Source organism: Cyprinus carpio, chromosome B11, assembly GCF_018340385.1.
Source record: "Cyprinus carpio isolate SPL01 chromosome B11, ASM1834038v1, whole genome shotgun sequence".
Classification (NCBI taxonomy): domain Eukaryota; kingdom Metazoa; phylum Chordata; class Actinopteri; order Cypriniformes; family Cyprinidae; genus Cyprinus; species Cyprinus carpio.
In genome coordinates, this window is record NC_056607.1 from 14,572,364 (window position 1) to 14,593,811 (window position 21,448).

The window sequence follows — 21,448 nt, forward strand, 5'->3', positions numbered from 1 at the left end:
CCTATGGGTTGTCTGACTGGCTGTCTGCATCCATGAGTTTGCCTCCAGTGCGTCACCAGACGTTTGCAAATATTTTCCAAACCTTTGGAGGGGGCTCTCGGGGCTGACCTGTTTGCTGGAGCCTGTGTTTTGTAAAGGAATCTCCAGGCTTTTTTTGCTCTCTTAGCCTGCAGTCAGGCTTTTTTAGACTTATAACCAGACTTCAAAAAGTTGCTCATGGATTGGATGTCACAGTTTTTTAGACTTTCCTTGCAGCAAAAAGAAGAAACCTGCATCAATTCAACATCAGTGTGAGAGATTTGAGTTCTGTATTCAGAGGAGACACTGGAATCTTTCAGAATCGTTTGACTGATCAAGTGGGCAAACGGTGGCAGAAAGACAGCATCACGTCTCTAGACAGATCACTGAACTGTCTGTGGGTGAGTAAGCAATGCTGTCTGATCCACGGCCTCTCGGCTGGATGGGAAACTGCACCGCAATGTGGGAAGAGATTACAAGAGAAGCCTGCAGATATTTTTGTACTTATTCAGTCATTTGCTTGTATGAGACACATGAATGCTTGTTTGTTTTGATCTCTGGGAAATCTATCTATCTATCTATCTATCTATCTATCTATCTATCTATCTATCTATCCATCCATCTGTCTCTTTGTCTGTCTGTCTATGATCAAGTTTATTATGTGTTTTTCTTTTTAAGGGAACATTGCTTTCCATGGCAAGTGGTGTGTATTGTTGGAATTTCATATTCCAATATGGAAAAACTCATTATTTAGTCATTTTTCCTCATTGACAAACATGTCATCACGAGTGAAGGCACTGTTCCCATTTTCCTCTGACACAGTGCCAATATTCTTATTAGCATCTATTAATATTTCAGAGCAAGGGTTGCAGTTTACACTAATTAGGTTACATTCAGCAGTATACTCACATGACACATTCTTTGGTTTGATGAGTCATTGTTTTATTTTGTGGTGCAGTTGAACAGTCACTTCATGATTTCTGTGAATCTCTAACATGGTTTATTTTTAAACTGAATGAATGGTTTCCCTATCAGCCCGTTTATGAGAGGATTCATACTTCTTGCTCTCCTAGTTATTCGATCTGAATGAGCTCGGGAGTACTCATTAAATTTATATCAGCTCTGCCTAAACAATACAAAGTGAATCGCCCTACCTTTCAAATGCATTTGAAATCCAATCCATCCTGTCTTATCGTACCAAAGCTTACCTTTCAGCTCATAAAGTCCTTTCTGTGGGTGCTGAATCTTTTAACATGTGTTATATCTCTTGTTGTAAAATGACTGTCACTGTTACTGTATGTTAAGAAAATAGCACATCTTTATGTTCTGTTAAAGCCTCGCAATCTTGTGCACATTTTACTGAGCTCTTGAATGCCTTTTCATGATGTAAATTTTAGCCAGTGGTCTGTCAGCTCAAGGCCAGAGTAATGGCTGGATATTGGCCTGTCCCATGCACCTGGGGCTCCATATTTTATGCATCTCACAGCACATTGCCCAGCGCTGTCTCTCTCTGCTGCACATCTTAAATTGATGGCGGTCGTGACCTCGTTGCGAATAGGTCAGTTCATCTCCTGTTTAATGTTGCCTGACCCTTTAAACCTTATGCACACAAACATCCCCTCTGGCCACTATTTTAGATCTGAAATTGGTCATGTAGTTTTTCACATGCTCCTCTCTTTAAAAGTTTTTGCTCCAGAGCAAATTGTAGATATTGAATTGTACAATTAATGATGCAGAGCTGCAAACATCGAAGATCTTTACTTCGTTTTTCAGCCCATGTTTGACACGATAGCCGTTTTTCCCTTTCAGACCACTTTTGTATCTCACTATATCATTTTCAAGGACCACTGTGTCCCCTGCGTGTTATTGGAAAGATAGTTATTTTCACCACGGGAAACTCTCAATGACATTTCAATGGGAGTTTTCTGCCTTTTTTTCTATTTTTGTTTATAGCATTTCAAAAAAGCTCAATATGAACGACTCTTCAAAAGTTAATTTTTTTCATAGGAGACAGCAAACGAATTGGTGGATTTCTGATCCATTGACAGAGCTGCGAACGCCTGCATGCCTTTATGTAACTCATATAAACATCATTACCCTTGTAAAACAGCTAGGGTGGCACAAAAGCCTCTTAAGAGGAAGCTTTTAGAGGGGAAAGATGAGACTGACTTTTTCCCATTTTAAAGTGGAAGAAAATGTCAGACTGAGTGACGTGGTCGGAAATATTTGGCTATTTTACTCTCAACCCAAACATGAAACTGTTTCCACAGTCTTTTTGTCCACAAATGTACCACAGCTTCTATTCGTGAGAATAATAATAAAGAGTGCAAATAGCAGGGTGGAAAGACTTGAAATAGCCAAATATTCTAAAAGCACAGAATTAAAGGGAATGCATGCCCAAAAATTAATGTTCTGTCATTATTTACACATCCTCAAGCAATTATTCATTGTCTTTTGGGATTTCGATTTATGTGGTAAAACTGTTATTAGATATGAAAAAGGTTGTCTGGAGGTCATGTTCACTGTCATTTTACACACAGAGTAAAGTCAATTTGTTTATCACTCCTAACATTCTCTGTGGTTCTTCTCCCCTGGAGTATTGATTGAAGTCAGTGAGAGCCTTTCTGAAGCTCTTTTACTCTTGTGCAAGGCTCTGTTGAAAGCCACTCTTGAGGCAGGACAAATTTAGGGCACTTTTATAGTGGGGTGGACTGTTTGAATGACATTAGAGAACCAAGGAGACATGCTTTGGCTATTCTTCCTCTTCAAAGATAGATGTGCAGAGACCAACATATTTGACAATTATATTGTCTCACCACAAACAAACTGTAGTTTGTGGAAAGGTCCTATTTTATGATGCTTTTGAAAACTATATTGATTTTCTGCTATCAAGCGAGTTCAAACATTTTTGAGACTTGCTGTTATTCGGTTTCATTTTGCAATTTTCAGACTGGCTGATTTATTGTGTATTTTCAAGTTAATAGCAAGGACTTTTTTAAGATGAAACAATTAATTATACTATGAAAACATTAACTTTTAGGGCTCAGATATTGCTTTCCAGTGATAACAAGAAAATAGGTTAATAATTGACATTATTCTGAGTAATAATTATCATTATTATTTTCATTATCTCATATAAGATCCGATGCAAATAAAGCTCAGAGAAATATTATTATTACAAATGTATTATATTGTCTTATTCAGGAGTGGAATCTAGCAAACGATGCAGGACTAATATGAGAGAAAATCCAGATCAGTTACCTCATGCAGGCAACCAATCAATCCAGCCTCATCTGCAATTCCTGCCCGTTTAAAAGGCTCATCCTTTGTGATGAACATAATTATGCATGAGAGGCTGGAAGGAAAGGATTTTAATCTACTGGAAAGAAAGAGACAGAGAGTGAAAAAAGGAAATCCCTTCAGCGGAAACTAAAATGACACGTTGCCTGAGCCGAGATGGCCTGTTCTTTTTTCTCTCGCCCTCTTCAGATGTAACGAATGAAAAAATGATGATGAAAGCCTCTGGAACAAAGTGTACAATCTTTGCTTTTTGGGGTTGAATCAAAATTATTCATTTCGGGAGATGCTTTTCAACTGCCATTCAAAACATCTGAGATATAGTAATATCCAGGGATCATGAAGTGAAGCTTACCTTACATTCTTTCAATGCCTGCTTCCATCTGCAGAGCCAGAGCTGGAGGTATAAGCCGTAATTAGGCAGCTCTGTCTTTTTGCTGATGCATGCTTGTCACTCATTACCCTTCTGCTTCCAGCCACTCTCTTTGTAATCCAGGCTGCTTCACGCTGTAGACAGAGAAGGTCTATATAAAGATCTCGCTGGAGGGGCTGGGGAATAATTGAGCTCTATTTGACATTATTGTGGAGGTCTGGGTTTTGATATTGCTTGTTCAGAGTTTTGCAGTGAAGTCTGGATAGATATTTGGTCATTTTGAAAAGATCAGATAAGGGATGTGCAATAAATCGGTACCGTATCCGTTATCTGCTGATATATAAGAGATTGTTTAATTAATCAGTATCAGCCGATGTCGGAAATTTAGTTGTGCTGCTTATTTTTGCCTTTTGATGATCTTTTCCATAATCTAATGCTCATTTAAAGGTGATTTTTAAAATGCCTATAACTTTAGCAAATCTCAAAAGGAGTATCTATTTTTTTTATAGTGTACATTATACAGTATGAAAAATGAGTGATTTTTATTAGTTGTTGTTTATTTCTAAATTATTTAGACAAAATACTATATTACAGTATTATCAGCTATATATATATTTTATTTATTTTTATTGTACTATAATTAAAAAAATAATTAAATATATTATCATTTATTTAGAATTTATACATTGAAAGTATTATAGAATTATGTTTGGTTTATCATTTATCAGCCATAATAAAAAATGTACAAATCTCCATCAGCCAGAATATATATATATATATATATTTATATATAATTTTTTACAGAATTGTACATGCACTATATATAGCCTATAAATTTGTCATTTTGTAATTTTTTGAAATGGGTTTTGCTGAAGGTGGGCAGGTGGTGGTCTTCTGCTGATTCTGATGGCAGCTCTTTTCCCAATAAGTGGTCCTCTGTCAATCTGTCTTCCTTTTGTCCATAATGCAAAGCAGGTTTGTGCATCTGAGCTGTTTTTAATGGGCCGACAGAGGAAAGAGGGGGATGTCAAGCTCCAGGTGGGTGTGTGCTCATGCATTGTTTACTGGCCCATCCGTCCTCTGCTTGTCCATTTATCTCAGTCCATTTACATATAGCGCTATCACCTAGTAGTCCAGCTTCACTAGACACTATGAATGATAAATGGTGTGATGGCGTCACAGAGAAATGGGACATTAGAAATTCATTGTAGATTATTCATTGATGTGGAGTGATAATGGTTGGTAATGGATAAGGCAGGCGTAGAGAGATATCAGAAGGTGTAAGAGTCCCAGAGGTGTTTTTTGCCAAATACTTTGCTCCCAGACACCATCCAATCACAAATCGTTGTTAAACTTAGATAAGTACTTGGTAAATGCCTGAAACTGACAAAACTGTGCGTTGAGAATACAATACGAATATGAAAGTAGGCATGTGCTTTATTTGAAGAGGCTTTTTAATTCTGCTGTCATTGCAAAGCTCTCTGAAGCCAGGAGCGCTAGGGATGAGCAAACCTGGAAATGTCTGATACGCCGTGAGCAGTTAAACACTGGAAAACTCCAGAACATAAGGCTGATAGATAAAGTCTGAGTTCACAAAGTTTATTGTGAAGCTGTCAAGCTCCAAAAATAGCACCACGGCATTACCACAAAGCTAGCTCATATCATGCATTCATTATAGTTTTTTAAGCCAAACCTGTAGATAGATCTGTTTGAAAGCACGCCAAAATTTAAGTCAATATTCAGTAAATACATTTTTAGTCTCAAAATATAGCACAGAAGACTATTTTTATGGTTCTTTTGTAATATTTTGGTCCTTTTTGGAGCTTCACAGGCCTTGAACATGATGAACGTTAGTTAAAAATAACTTTGACAGCAGAATTTTCATTTTTGGATGAACAACTATGCCTTTAAATGTGCACAAAGGCTTTTGTTGAATAAAAACACACTCGGTCCTTGGGCATTGTCCCCATATGGCATCAGAGTGTATCCTGACATACGGACGTCACCCTTCCCCCATTCCACTATGGCAAGCATCCCAGCAGGATGCACACAAGTCCTGGCTTCCCTTTAAATTAGTCGAGGCATGTGAACACACAGTGAAGAGGCAGTTACCGCACTGACAGCTGTGTATGTGTGGAACACACGTCATTGTGGCCTGTAAACAGTCATTAAATCCGGTTCTCGCTGCATGTCGTGGTGTAAACACACGCACACACACAATATAGTTGCAGACATTGGATCTTCTCCAAGCTGTAGCCTGTAGCTGAAGCTCAGGTAAAGGCTTTGTTTACCAAGCTTCATTCTGTTTGTATTATAGAGCTTTATATATCTGTCTGGATTATAAAGCTCATCATTCTGCACACAGTCACAGATCCATTCGGCTCTGTGATAATAGACCAGCTTTCAGATGGAGGTTTTTATTATTTATTTATTTATTTTTTTAAGATTGTTCTTCATTCATGGGAGCGTCTATCTGTCTGTCTAGTGTGTTTATACAGTATGTGTTTTATGTGTTCAGTGCTTCTTTTTTTCCGACCACATTCACAGAAAGCATGCACGTAAATCAGCCAGGACCCTCAAACTGCACCCCCGCCTCTCTCATGGGAATGTCATTACCATGACATCACTCCACAGGCTTTCTGTGTTAGGTCTGGAAACTATAAAATTTCCAGAGGTTTGTTATTCACTTAGATGTCAGAAAGTACTTACATAAAAATTAGATGCAAAATATGTAATGTAATAATTGCAATGTATATTTAGAATGGGTACTTACATGTATATTAAATCAATATATATTTTAGCACATTCTTTATTATTATGAATTAATTAGTATAATATTATGAATCTATTAATATTAATAATAACATACTGTATATAAATGATAGGTTCCTGTATAAAAAAATTAAAGGTATACAGTAGTTCACTCAAAAAAAATGTAAATATATATATATATATATATATATATATATATATATATATATATATATATATATATATATATATATATTTCTTCTTTCATATGAATACAATTGCAGTTATATTAAAAAAAAAAAGTCCTGGTTAGGGCTGGGCGATATATCGCATGCGATTGTCACGCGCATTTTGTCAGTAAAGCCGGTTCCCTGATTAGTGCTAAATCGCCATCACCTGCTTTCAAATGGAGTGGCATTTAATAGACAGATCCGTAGATCACTTACAAGCTACGCGATATCGCGTTCATTATCGCACATGAATCGCCTTCGATAATGAACGCGATATTGCGTAGCTTGTAAGTGATCTACGGCTCTGTCTATTAAATGCCGCTCCATTTGAAAGCAGGTGATGGATATTTAGCGCTAATCAGGAAACCGGCTTTACTGACGAAATGCGCGTGACAATCGCATGCGATATATCGCCCAGCCCTAGTCCTGGTTCTTCCAAGCTTTAGAATGGCAGTGAATGAGGTTTAAGATTTTGAAGGCCAAAAAACTGAATCCATGCATCATAAAAAGTGCTCCACATAGCTCTGGGGGGTTAATAAAGGCCTTCTGAAGTGAATGGATCATGGGATAATTTTCATTTTTGGGTGAACTATCCCTTAAAATCTATATATATTTGGAGCCCAGTCTTCATTGCTGTGTGTTATTCATATCATAATTTTGATTTGTTGTATTAATATTAATAATCTAATATATTATTCCTGTATGAACAAAAAAAGAAAACTAAATAGATTGAAATGCTTCAGAGATTACAAATGCAATGAAATACATGTTAGTTATAGTCAGAAAAACTATAAAAGCCTGATATATCAAAAATGATACATTAAAAAAAAAATATTTGTTTTATTGATTTTGTGCATATTTTTTCTGAAGGTACAATAGTTATGTTTCCAAAAATACATTTGTCTGATTATTATTATTATTATTATTATTATAAATGCCAGACTTTATAACGAATCACTCCAAGTCTCTGTGTAAGGTTTATCATCCATCAGGCAAAAATCATAAATCTGATAGCACCCAACAAGATTTGAGTTCTCATTCATATCTGGTGCAGGATTTTCTGTCAGAGTGTAATACTGACGGTTAGGGGTGTGTTCATCACTGAAGTGCCGACTGCAATCAGGCTAGCTCAACACATCAGCTGTATCTGTTACCTTACTAGTACTCTCTGCATATAAAACAGTATAGAATATGAAGAACTGTGATGCTTTGGTTGAAAAAGAATACTGGAGTTGTGGTCGTCCATGCTGGCGCTCTTTGAGTCAGTGATCAAACTGCCGTCAGAGGCTGTGCCAGTGAAGAGTTGCACTACCATGCTGTAATGAGATCCCCTGAGTGCCCTCAGCCAATCACAGTCGGGTATAGGCTCTCCTAGCTTGTGTTAATTGGCTGCAGGGGTAGTGCCACTGCAACACACAAGTTCATCTCAGAAGATCTATGACATTCATATACATTACAGCTTCTTTTTGAAAAATCTTCCTGTATAAACCTAGGGAATAATCTTATGTGACAAAACCATCTTGTCCCAAATCGGTCGTTTAATATTTGACAAATTATAGCGTCCAGTGGATTTGCATATGTTCATTAGCGAAATTATTTCTGTCTTCCCATAGATTCTCTAAGAGCTAAATACAGAGAATAATGATGTGTTATCTTTCCTATTATCGTCATCAGACATGTAGATTGTACGATGGCTCCCCCTACAGTATGAAATGGAGGTGAATGTGGCATTCTGGTAATAAAATGTGACAAGTCAATGATGTCAATTCCCTCTCCACTGTATATTTCCAGAGTAGCTTTGTGAGCTCAGTACTGCTAGAATGGATTGTTATGTCTGTTCGCTTGCCTGTGTCTGCAGTCGGGTGCCAAACAGGTGCTGAGGAATATCAAAACACTCCATGTATGGCTGCTTGGCCATCGGTGACTCGCTCACACACACCTCCTCCTGACCTCAGAGGAAGTGAGGTCACAAACTAAGCGTTTCTCATCAAAACATAAACACTGTTACCTTCCTATCGTTCACACTGAGGTCATGACATCTGACGGGATAAAACACAGGATGAGGCCGTTCCAGCCACTCACACAGCATCTTTCCTTTCCAAGGAAATTTTATGTACTTTTTTAGGCAGTTAAACATGTTATGGCGCATTACTTTGCAAGTTTCATGTATCCATGATGATCAGAGAAAACTAAATATTATATGAGCCCATCATTTTCTGTGCATTTTATACGAGCATTTTCTATATATATATCTTTGCATTTTTACATCCCTGTTACCAAAACAAAATATAATAAAATAATTAAATTAAATTAAACGGTTGCAGGTTTGGAATAAATATTGTATGAGCCATTTATTTTCTGTTAATTTTAAATTAGCATTTTCTATATATATCTTTGCATTTTTACATCCCTGTTACCAAAATAAAATATAAAAATTAAATTAAATTAAATTAAAGATTTGGAATAAAATACAATAAATTAAGGTTGCCGGTTTAGCCAAAATCGATTTATTCTTTTGAGGGGTAGTTAGATTAGGACCATATGTTTAAGAAAGCCATAAGGTCTAGGTGTAGCCTTGTGTTTTAGCAAGCAACTGTGGCATTGCCTCAAGGTGCTTCATTCTCCCTGAACATTCAGCTCAACTGAGAGAGCCAGTAGCATACAGTTTAATGCTCTTTGAGTTTGGTGCTCAAAGAAAACACAAACCTTAGGCGTATTTGTATTATTTCTGCAAGCTCTGTGCAAAGACCTATTTGTGCCAGAGGGAGTCCCTCAACCACCAAAGAAGATGCATTAAAATCTAGAGGTTTTCCTTGGTAAAAAAAATAGATTTTGGTGTTATTATTGTACCTTTTGCTGTGTAACTGCATGTGTTTTGTACTGAATAAATACGATTCAGGCAACGAATTGGACATTAGTGATGATGTCATAATCCATCCAGCTTTCAGCAGATTAATGACTAGCCTCTTTACACTCATTACTGTTCTCTCTTTCTGTCTAAACCATTACTAAACCATTAGAAAGTTATTGAAGAAAAAGAAGGTTATTCATAGCATCTAGTTCTGCTGTTCTTGAGGTTGTCTTGCTCTTATCATTAAGATCATCCTGCAGTATAGCTCAGCTCACGTATTACTGGCCAGGCTTCATTAGCTGATGGGTGTCTGTGATTGGGCGGGTGTTTGAGTCGATGCTCACAGCAGTCCCAGGTGGTCAGCTGTTAGAGATAAAACAGAAATAGGAGGAGCACAGCAGTCTGTGGATTGAAGGGTCCAGCGTTTTCGAGTTCCTGTACTCCCCTCCAGCTGCTCCTTATTTGTGCATGCACATGATTGTCCCAGGAGAGTCTTTTACCCCATAAGGACATTTTTCTCCATTACTCTGGCAAAGGCACAAACGTCAATTATGCTGATTGACAGTGTAAATTCTCATAACAGACTATATTTAGACATTCATTTGAAGGGTGGTTGACTGATGCGGGTTGTTCAATGCAAAGTATTGATGAAGATGCATAGATCAGAGGTAACTTTTTGATGACGATCCCTTTGCAGGGACACCCTTCCTAAAAGATAACTATTTTCATGAATAAAAATACTGCGTGAGGAAAAATATTGAGTGTTATATTGTAAATACAATATAAAATCAAGTAATTGTTACTTTATTTAAGTAATTGGCTTTTGTATTGATGTGCCAGGGCATGTTGGAGGCCCCCCACTCCCAATAAAAAGCACTTGAAACAAATATGATCCCTAACTTTTTTGTTTATACATTTGATTTTAAATTTTGCACATTTTTACTTAGCATTTACAGTGCAAAATTTTGGACACATTACTTTTTTTATGTTTTTGTAAAAAGTCTCTTATGCTGATCTAGCCTGGATTTATTTGATCAAAAAAAACTATTATGTTGAGAAATATTATTATAATTTAAAATAGTGGTTTTCTATTTTACTTTACTTTAAAATATATTTCTGTGATAAAAGCTAAATTTTCGTCAGCAGTTACTCCAGTATTCAGTGTCACATGATCCTACAGTAATCATTCTAATATGCTGATTTAATTATCAATGTTAGAAACCCTGCTCAATGTTAATTTTATAACCTGTAAGCCTCCACAGACTGCTGCTGTGTTCTATTTATGATGTACTTTCACAAATTTCAAATGATTTTCAACGGTCGCATTGTCGCATCCGGTGTAGACACGGTGTAATAAAGGCAGGAATCTCTTTGTGTTTGTCTGTTTGCATTGTTATTATGTCGAGAACCGTTCATTCAATCAACAGTTGCACTTTGGTGCATTATGGACACGCAACACGTTCAGAATGAATAAACTTTTAATAAATTACAGAACCACGTGAGCCAGAAGCGGCACGCCTCACGCGGGCAGGGCTTATATGCTCCGAGAATAGACACTGCACTAGTGATACAAAACACACAGGTCTGTTAAGAGCAATAATTTTAATATAGACAAATTATTATTAGGCTGGGCTACAGTACGTTTTTTTTTTTTTTTTTTTTTTTTTTTTATGACTGCCGTATACGCAAGTATTTTCCAAGCAAATTAAGTGCACGTTTTTATCATGTGTAAAATTACTGATTAACACTGGCGGATAAAAGCAGCTCTTTTTTTTTTTTTTACTCCAACAATATACTATAGGCATACTACTTACAGAACTCAGGTGATTTCTCAAACTTGATGTGCTGTTGTGGTAGGCCAGTTTCAAATCGCATATTTGGCACACTGCCTTTGTCTTGTCCTCACTCAATTTAAAGTGCTTCCACACAGATGAGGTCTTGGCATTTTTGTCTTCTCTTCCAGATGAACTGAATCATGATGTTCACTCATGGACGATTCATATTCAAGGGCGAATGAGAACCATTTTGCGGGGGATGCCAAGTGTTCAGGAATTTTTTTTTTTTTTTTTTTTTTTTTTTTCGGGATGGCAGGTGTTCGGGAAATTTTTTTTTGAATATTCGAATCCGAATATTCGAATAATCGAATGTTCTGGTCCAGCCCTAGGCTTAATAAGCATAAGAAATTTCTCTCAAGAACATTAAACATAGTAATGGGTCCAAACTTTTGACCGGTACTGTATGTACATATTTGTCAAACTTTATCTAAGGTAATCTCTTTTTTTTTTTTTGATGAAGATATTATTGTTGTTTTTGTGTTTTGTATTTTGCTATTTTATTCAATTTATTCACATTTCCAGAATACCACTTCAGTAGATGAACATAAGTGCTTTTATAATTTTTTTCCTAGCTGGGTAAGGGCAGGATTTCCCCCTCCCATTTAATCAATATTGACTACAGATATTGTCATATTATTAATATCTATAATATGATATTATGAAATGCATTGTTACCTTAAATATGATCATATGTAGTAATCATCAGCAGAATTTACAAGATACACACATCTGAGATCCTTTATTTGAAACATTAAAAAAAAGTTCTAGTGTGTTTGCTTTTTAACTTTGAATACAAACTTTTCTGCTTTTTACTTTTGTAGCTATTTTGACAGTCTATACTAAATAAATATACTAAATTCATTTCATTCTAAGTATACTACAAAAACATTTACATATTTATGTACTTAAAGGAATGCTCAACCCCAAAATGAAATTTTTGTCATTAATCACTTACCCCAATGTCGTTCCAAACTTGTAAAAGCTCCGTTCATCTTCAGAACACAATTTAAGATATTTTGGTTGAAAACAGGGAGGCCTGTGACTGTCCCATAGACTGCCAAGTAAATAACAGTGTCGAGGTCCATAAAAAGTATGAAAGTTGTCATCAGAATACTCCATCTGCCATGATGTGCAATCTGTGTTATACGAAGCAACGGGAACACTTTTTGTAAGCGAAGAAAACAAAAATAATGACTTTATTCAACAATTCCTTTGTCAGCAGTCTCCTCTGTGTCTCTCCATATCACCGAATGCTGCATATGCTCTTCTGTATCATCCACGACACAAGGATGCGCTGTTTCTACGAGTATTTAGCTTTGATTTGAAAGAAAACAGCGCATCCTTGTGGTGCGGATGATACATAAGAGCATACGGTGATATGGAGAGACACAGAGGAGACTGTTTGACGATTCTCGATTTTTAAAAAGATTTTTAGCTAATCAACTTTTTTTTTTTTAATAACTACAGCGTGACTCAAGTAACTTTTTCTTTTATTCCTCGATTTCTAAAAAATAAAATTGGTGCAAAACATTAAATTTGAATTAATTGCTAAAATCTGGAGAAAAAAAATAAATCGCAAAGTATATTTGATTGTGCTAAAGTGGAACTATTGCAAGTATACGTTAAGGTTCACTTTAAATATCTTGCATTTAAAGACCGATTTTATTCAAAGATCATACAATCATCATCAATAGTGATATTGAAACACAAATTAGTCTTAATACTAAGAAATGTGAATTGTGCACAAGTAGTACTCCAAATAAAATTTAATTATAATTTTTTTATCAGTAAGTCTCGAGTGATATGTCAGTAAATATGTTAACAGATTAGAACTATGCTTAGTATGAAATACATCTATTTTAAATATATTACTTTTTTCTAGTGTATGTTCTGATTTGGTTTGTAATACCCAGAGTGAGCTGTTTGGGTTGGAAACTAAGACCCTAGCAGAGTTTGGCAGCTGTCCACCTAGATCAGTTTCAGTAGACACACAAATGATTACTTACTTAAACTAGCTTGCAGCAGTCATTATTTTACCAGGAGTCTTTAAGCAATTATCCGAGGACTGTTTTGGCTCCATTGGTAGGCAGGTGCCACTCCACTTAAGTCACAAAATTTGTGAAGTGGGTAATAAGGGGTGTTGGTGCCACCATAGGAGACTGAGTCTCTGTGTGTTTGTTGTGCAATGCTCTGCCATTTTTAAAGGCAAAAGCCTAACATGAGCTAATCTTGGACACCACCTGCCGGATTCAGCTTGCAATCCCATTAAAGTTAAATCCTTCCTATACAGTGAAAGAGAGATTGTACTGGACTTAGGTTATCACGTACACAAAACTTGAGGTCCTGACACTCATACGGATTCCGTGAACGCTCTCTGCAGTTTGGATCTCTCGGTGGTGTGAGCCAAGGTCAGCCTTGAGACATTTGCTTTTCAGGAACGTGTACAGGTCAGAATTGATGCCGCTTCATGCCAGCTGCCGTCTGAAGGCGCAACAGTAAGTCAGCAGCACTTATTCACTGTGATCCAAATATGAAGAGCAGATAACCATGAGTGGGATTTAGCTCAGAATAGCTGGTAATAAGACAAGTATTAAAACAAAATAGAAGCATAACAGCAACAAGGTTTAAAGATAATTATTTGTGTGGTTATTGTTAGTATATCACAGGTAAAAAAAAAAAAAAACACACAGCGTCAAATGTCTTTGCCAACCAGGTGAACGAAGTATGTATGGAAATGCATTTAGACCCACCAGCATGCCTACAGAACATACTTCATTAATGATCGAGAAGTTCTTCATCGAATTCGGTACATACTATGAAAGAAGGAGAATACGCTGTAGTGGCAAAGCAATTCTATATTACATTATAGCATAATATAACCTTAAAATGTCTTTATATAAAACTATTTATAAAATGAATTGTAGTATTTATTTGTTTGTTTGTTTAATGTGACTCTTGTTTTGTTTTGTTTTGTTTTAACTTAGCATCTATGTTAATGCTGTGTCTTAAAGGGATAGTTCACCCAAAAATGAAAATTCTGTCATTAATTATGGTGTTTCAAACCCATAAGACCTTTGTTCACCTTCAGCACACAAATTAAGATATTTTTTATTTTATTTTTTAGACTATTCAAATCTCAAAATTTAAAATCGAATGCCAACCCACGGAACGAATATTCAAATAATCGAAATAAATTTGAAATAAAAATCGAAATATATATTTTCAATGAAATCCGAGAGCTTTCTTAGCCTGCATGCAATGGACAGTAATGGAACTACCACGTTCAAGGCCCAAAAGGTAGTAAGGACATACAAGAATACTTTTTGTGTACAAAGAAAACAAAAATGATGACTTAATTCAACAATTTCTCCTCTTCTGAATGCACATGTCTTTGCCGTGCATTCACGTGAGTACCACGACCTATGCAGGTCGGACGCGCTGCACCTTGTTTACAAGCAGAGGAATGCACATGCATGCATCATGGTAAACTGACATGGAAGAGACAAAACTGAATAAACGATGTCCTTACTACCTTTCTGGGCCTTGTCAGTTGCATTACTGTGTATGCAGGGTCAGAAAGCTCTCGGATTTAATCAAAAATATCTTAATTTGTGTTCCGAAAATGAATAGCCTTACAGGTATGGAACGACATGAGGGAGAGTAATTAATGACAGAATTTTCATTTTTGAATGAACTGTCCCTTTAAGAATTAATCTGACTTACTAGCAGTTAACCAGTTAACTCTTTCTCCTTCTCAGTTACTTTTTTCGTCTCTGTTTTTCATTCTGTCCAACCCTTTTTTTCGAACGGTAAAAAAAAAACTGTGACCTTGCAGCATGGTAAAAAATAAAAAAGAGGAACAGGACACAGCCCCCTTTGCGCGGGGCAAGAGCACCGAGATGCCACCTTCAACAGAAACCACACAGGGGGAGAAAGATAGAGAGGGTGAGAGGGAGGGAAGAGAGGGATGAGTGCAGGGGGAGGGGTTGAGAGGAGCATAGAGAGAGTGTCTTGGAGAGACAGAGAAAACGAGAGGGTGTTCGAGGGAAAGGAGGGAGGCAGACGGCCCAGTGAAGTGCATCGTCACGCTAGGTGAGAGGAGATCTGGCCACTGCAACAACGCAGGCTTTTGTTGCTCAGGGACGAGTTTATCCTCCGCAGCTTAAGTTACAGAGCGGACACTGCATGTTATTTGTGGCCAGCGGGGCTCAGGATGGAGTGAGAGGTACGTCTGTGTGTGTGTGTGTGTGTGTTTTCAGCTTCCTGAGCAGCACGCAGGTGTCTGGCAAAGATGACTGCAGCAGCTGTTGAGGCATGCAGCTATGTTTCTCTCTCTCTTTCGCTCGTTCTCGCTCTCTTCCGTAGTCTGATGTCACTGATGTCTGATGCGGACTAGCTGGAGGTTGTTTGCTTACTAAACCAAACTGACTATTTAAAACTTTTGCATGATATCTGAAATTTCTGATGACCTCCAGAGTTTGATTTTACATTTCTTTCTATAACTTTGCTGATGGAGCTCTAAGTAGCGAGCATTGATCTGCTTGTTTATTATGTTTGTCCATTAGGATGGTGACATTGAAGCAGAAACAACTGACGCAAACACATTTCACATAGATTGGCTTCCCGACAACCATTAAAGGAATTAAATGCAAGAGTAAATGGAAAAATTACATCCTTGCACTAGAGGTTCCTTCTTGTTTTATATTTATGTATATCAAGACGTGTTTTGTTCATCCATTTCCTGATGCCAGCCTGTTATTTTTTCTGCTTTTATTGTGCCCCCGGTGTCTTCTGGTGTGATCCAGGGAGTGTTTTGGCTCCTGTAGCGTCCTTGGTCGGTTGTTTTTTTTTTTTTTTTTTAGTTTAAGGGGAGGATTATGCAGCATTAAGCTGCTTGGTATCAGATAATGCAGCAATAATCATTCTTTGTGGTTATGAATTCAGCAAGATTCATCTGAGCTGGTGGTGTTTTTGCATTCATATGAGTTTCAGCTGAACTATCTTTGGATCTGCTGATGTAATTAGATTCTAAGTTTAGCGCATGTAATATGTGAACGTGGGGGTTGATCCGTTCATATTTTCAACATATGCTCTGCTTTCATATATTATATAGTTGGAATGCCCCATATACTGTATATCAATACCAAATCTGATGATATTAGAGATTTGTTTCTTTTTATTGTATCAGTCAATTGTTTAATTTTAAATGTTTATTGTCCCTGTTTTATGATGTGGATAAAAAAAAAAAATAATAATTCATACTGAACATTATAACATTGTGATGCATAAAATCACTTGTAACATTTTAAATGATTCATTTTAGTTTTGGGTTACTGGCCATAACATGAAAATATTTATATTAATACTGTTATCCATAACAGATAGTTCGTAATAATTTATATTAGGTTAACTTTTGTGTTTTGTTATGTATTTGTTTTGTTTTGTTTTGTTCTGTTCTGTCCGGTTTTTTTTTTTTTTTTTGCTTTTTAGACCCTTTTGACTTTCAATATATTGACAAAAACAGTTAAACCATTTTTTAGAATGGCTTCTTTTTAGGTTCCACAGATGAAATTAAGCCATGAAGGTTTGGAACTTCATAGTTGAATAATTGATAAACAAATGTAAATTTTTGGGTGAACTATCCCTTTTAATATCCATGCCAGTTATGCCTATATTTGTGCCTAAGCTCAAACAGCCCAAAATACGTCTGTTCTTCTGTGAAATTCTGTAAAAACAGCTGTGCATTTGTATAGTCATCCAACCCCGCATGACTCATCAAGAATATTTCGGAACTCTTCCTAGGGTTACACAGTCAGCTTCGCTGCTATCGCCCAGCATACATCTACTAGAAAACAAGGACAAACCACACAGCAATAAGATGGTATGATTCTAATGGTCCCAGTTTCTGCTGTCACTATGCTGTTGGGCCGAACACATTCTGACAGTCTTGTGATCTGAAAGATCTCTTCGGGCGCTGCTGTGTTGGTGAGTTTGACATTGGGGTTTGAGTCTCCCATGTGCGATCTTGCCATAATTATGGCTGTTTTCCTCAAGGGATTCACAGGCCCATAACAAAACAAGTCTATTTCTGTCAAACAGCTCCAACTGTGTCTAGGGGATAGCTGGTGTGTTTGGCCGTGTGATGTGAATGCGGGAATGTGACAGCGATGGTCGCTATCAGATTGGGTGTGTTGGTTTCAGGTTGGCTGACATGTGATTCTCGGAAACAGGGCACTGTTATTCCAGATTATGATTGCTGATCCGCAGATAAAACCATATCACATATGTCACCAGCCATTACGTTGTTAAACATCATATGGAAAGCTCTGTGGGTGGCAAATAATAACTTTATAAAAATGGACTACGTCGTTAAACGAACTGCTTATCATATAAAGGTCTCAAATCCTTATATATTCTGCAGCTGTTATCCAATGTGCATTGTGCAAATATTATTTAAATGAATGCATTTTTGGCACCTTGTGATGGCTGACACCCCAGCTGTCTTAGTGCTTTAAATAACTGGCTTAAATATATAAATAACTTTGAAAATTGAGGTCAAGCAAATTAAGATTCAGCTCTGTCCTCTGTCAGCAGATGAGATATCAAACCGGTTCTTTCATCTTAGCTCCAAATAAATGTTAAATATTTGATTACCATTGCATTTCATGGGGCCCGAGGAGTGTTTGGTGCACCCGAATTTGTCCTGTGTTTGAGTTACTGCAGGACTTGTCTTTAAATTAGTATTCAGGACATAAGATCAAGTCATTGGCCATGAAATATTGCAACGCTAGGCTGGTGCAGTAACAAACAGGGATATGTACCTTCTCATGCGAATCTGCTGTGTCATTGTGTCATGTAGGGTGCCTCTGAGGACAGAGCATAAGGAATGAGAGACCAGGTATGATATATTTTTCATGAATGGTGAAGAACTGGAAGAATTTGATCTTTTGATTTCTTTTCGATCGGTTCTGTTTGTTTAGTTTTTTGGTTACGACTCATGACCACATTCTTTATAAAAAAGGCCTACCCAAGGTATAACCCTGTGGATTATAAAGAAATAAGGCAATAAGGAAATTGTTTTATGTTTTTGAAAGAAGTCTCTTATGCTCACTAAAGCTGTGGTGGTGGTTGAGGAGATTCATTCCCTTTCATGTGAAGTGCTTTGAGTACCCAAAAAAGCACTATGTAAATGTAACAAATTATTATTATTATTAAAGCTGCAATTATTTAATCAGAAATACAGTAAAAACAGTAATATTGTAAAATTAGAAGAACTGTTTTCTATTTTAATATTTTTAAAATGTAGTTTATTCCTGTGATGGCAAAGTGGAATTTTTTAGTATCCATTACTTCAGTTTTCATTGTCATATGATCCTTCAGAATTCATTCTAATATGCTGATTTGATGCTCAAGTAACATTTCCTATTATAATAAATGCTGAAAACAGTTGTGCTGCTTAATATTTTTGTGGAAACTGTGGAACCGTTCTTAGTGATTTGTCCCTAGCTCAACAAGCACCATCAATTAGAATGGGTTGCCATTGCAAATTTTTTATTATTTTTTTTTCTTTTGAAGGAAATTTTTATTTTATATGTGTGGAAAATAAAACAGTATTATAATAGATATTTTATATTATTGAAAAAAATTAATAAATAATACATTACAAATTTATAATATAAAAGGATTTTCAGTCTAAAATTTAAATGTAATTTAATTCAAGTTATGTGTATTTTGTGTGTGTGTGTTAAGTCCAGAAAAAAACATTGGGTGCAAGTAGAAATGTGAATTAAATATTAATAACAAAAAATAATAATAAAAATCTGCACTGTTGAGTCCTACATTGTGTTCTTAAAAATACACAGATACCCAACTCCTAATTAAGTAGTGGTAGGACGAAGTCTCTCTTTCTTGATGTAAATCAGACTTGATATAAATACTTGATTAGTGTATTTAGCATCCAGTCAGACTAAATTGTGGGTGGTTACACAGCTTACAAAAGTAATGCAGCTGTTTAGTGAATTTGTCCCAGAGTGTTTCTGCTTTTGGAGGCTCAGTTGTATGATCTATTTTTGCTTTAGTGCTTATTAAAGCCACCTGTCTGGTCAGCTCTGGTGCAGTGATTCACTCTCCATATCCATGCAAAGCATTCCATGATAATCACAAACTTTAGATGATTGCTGCTGGAAAATAGTTTGTTTGGTTTATATAACAATTTTAGCAGCACTGTTATGGGTTTCACCCTGCTATTTTAGTACAAAAATTCAAATCTTGATACTTCAAGTCAACAGCCCTTAAACATTCTTATTATTATGTAGCGAAGCAGCATGTTTAGGGACGATGTCAAGATCGTTTGTAATTTGTTGCGGTGTGTTCAGTCAATCTGCACCAGGCTCTGTGATAATTGCCACTTGGCTTCATTTAGCTGAGTCTGCCTCAGAAAAAAAAGTTCTGAGGAATCCGGAGGAGTAGAATGTAGCGCCGTTGTTTGTCATAACAACAAGGTGTGGGATGATGAAGGCTTGTTTGGGTTTGAGGTTTGCAGGACTTGCTAATCGCCACCTGGCTATCTTTCAACAGAAGCAAAAAGCATATGGAGGAAGCCTCGTTCTTTACAAGAGAGCGACATTTCACTGGAACTGCATCTTTGACTAAGTCTTTGAAAACAGTTGAATGAACTTTGGAAGTGACCTTACTTCCTCTCTGAGCTGCAATAATCAAGAACTCATTTCCTTAGACAGAATACAAATACTTGAAAGATGCTAAATCACTTTCAGAATAACCAAAAAACCCCACAACTAGTTTTAAAATAAGCTTTAATTTCTCCTTCGATATGGAACTAGACAATGAGGCATTTATTCTGTGGCAAGCTCTGAAAGATTTCAAAAGTGAATGGCCTCTGTGTGACCGATGGAAACACATCAGCTTAATAGTTTTATGGCCTCTGTGTGACCGATTGGGATGAGGCGTGGACAGAGTTGCAGTGTTTAGCACTGCAGATGTTTGACTGTAGGGTGTGTGTGCATGTGCCAGCATGTGCGGCTTTACATGTGAAGTTAAAGAAACAGACTCTAGGCAGCTAGAGGGAAGGGAGGGACGGACAGAAGCAGTTCTGCGGCTTGCTGGTTACGTCATTTCTGACAGGCTCATCATCCATCAGCTTACCGTAAGATCCCCTGACACGCTATACCCAAGAAATTCCACATAAACAATTACTTGCCACATAAAGATTTGACATTTCTATCACATGTGTGCCTGGGTATTTTGTCAACAACTTTCAAATGTAAAGGCAGCGGTATATTTTAATGTGTAAATTATTTAAATATTGTGTAAATCTGTGCTTTCAGTACAAAATAATTGCCTTTGAAAATAGTAGCCTTTTAGTCTTAAGCCAAAACACTGTAAAATAATATGAGGTGGCAGTGGAGAGGGAAAAAAGAAGAATTCATTGAGTAATAGCTGCTGAAAAATCTGCTTTGCCATCACACAAATAAATTACGTGTTAGAATATATATCTTCAGATATTGTGCTCACGCTATGTTTATACTCCCTTTCTATCTGTTGCTTCATTCTTTAGCTGTGTGTCATTACAAATCATGGTATTATTACCTTAAGGGCACAGCGTATAATTATTGCATTCCCGCTCATTGACTTCTCATTAATTTGAAAAGCATAGTTCTTTTCTTCCACCTTATACAAGCCTGATGAGAAATTGTCAGATTATCATCAGAAGGGTGTTATGCCCAGTTATGTAAATATAGACTTCTGTGACCTCAGTGTGGCAACATGTTGTCAACTTGGGAGAAAAAGCATAGCCCAGCTTCAGTCAAGCTTGTAAAGACAGATAAAAGGTTTCTGGGATGGACAGGATTTGACCCGGAGGCCTAAGAAATTCTTACACATCCGCTTTCACAGTGGTCTCACCAGGTTATGTTTGTTTTGAACAGAAGAGGCAACAGTCCAATCTGCAGTCAATTCTGTAAAAGATGTGCATTTGGTTAAACTCATATTCTTTGACTATAATTTTCTGATAAATACTTTGGAAAATGTATTATACTGCCTTCACTTATATCCAGCCCTTAAAATGTTAGACAAA

General features: G+C 36.6%; 1 protein-coding gene across 7 annotated transcripts in view; it reads left to right on the top strand.

Moving 5' to 3' along the window:
- The window catches only part of LOC109098853 (IQ motif and SEC7 domain-containing protein 1-like), a 158,465-nt gene that overhangs the window by 102,592 nt on the left and 34,425 nt on the right, over positions 1–21,448 (top strand). The window contains exon 1 of one of the 7 annotated variants that reach the window (XM_042734059.1): positions 15,365–15,447. The exons of the other annotated variants lie outside the window; for them this stretch is intronic. The gene's annotated coding sequence lies outside the window, so the exon portion shown is untranslated. Of the gene's footprint in view, positions 1–15,364; positions 15,448–21,448 lie in introns of those variants that run through there. 7 annotated transcript variants of the gene reach the window in all.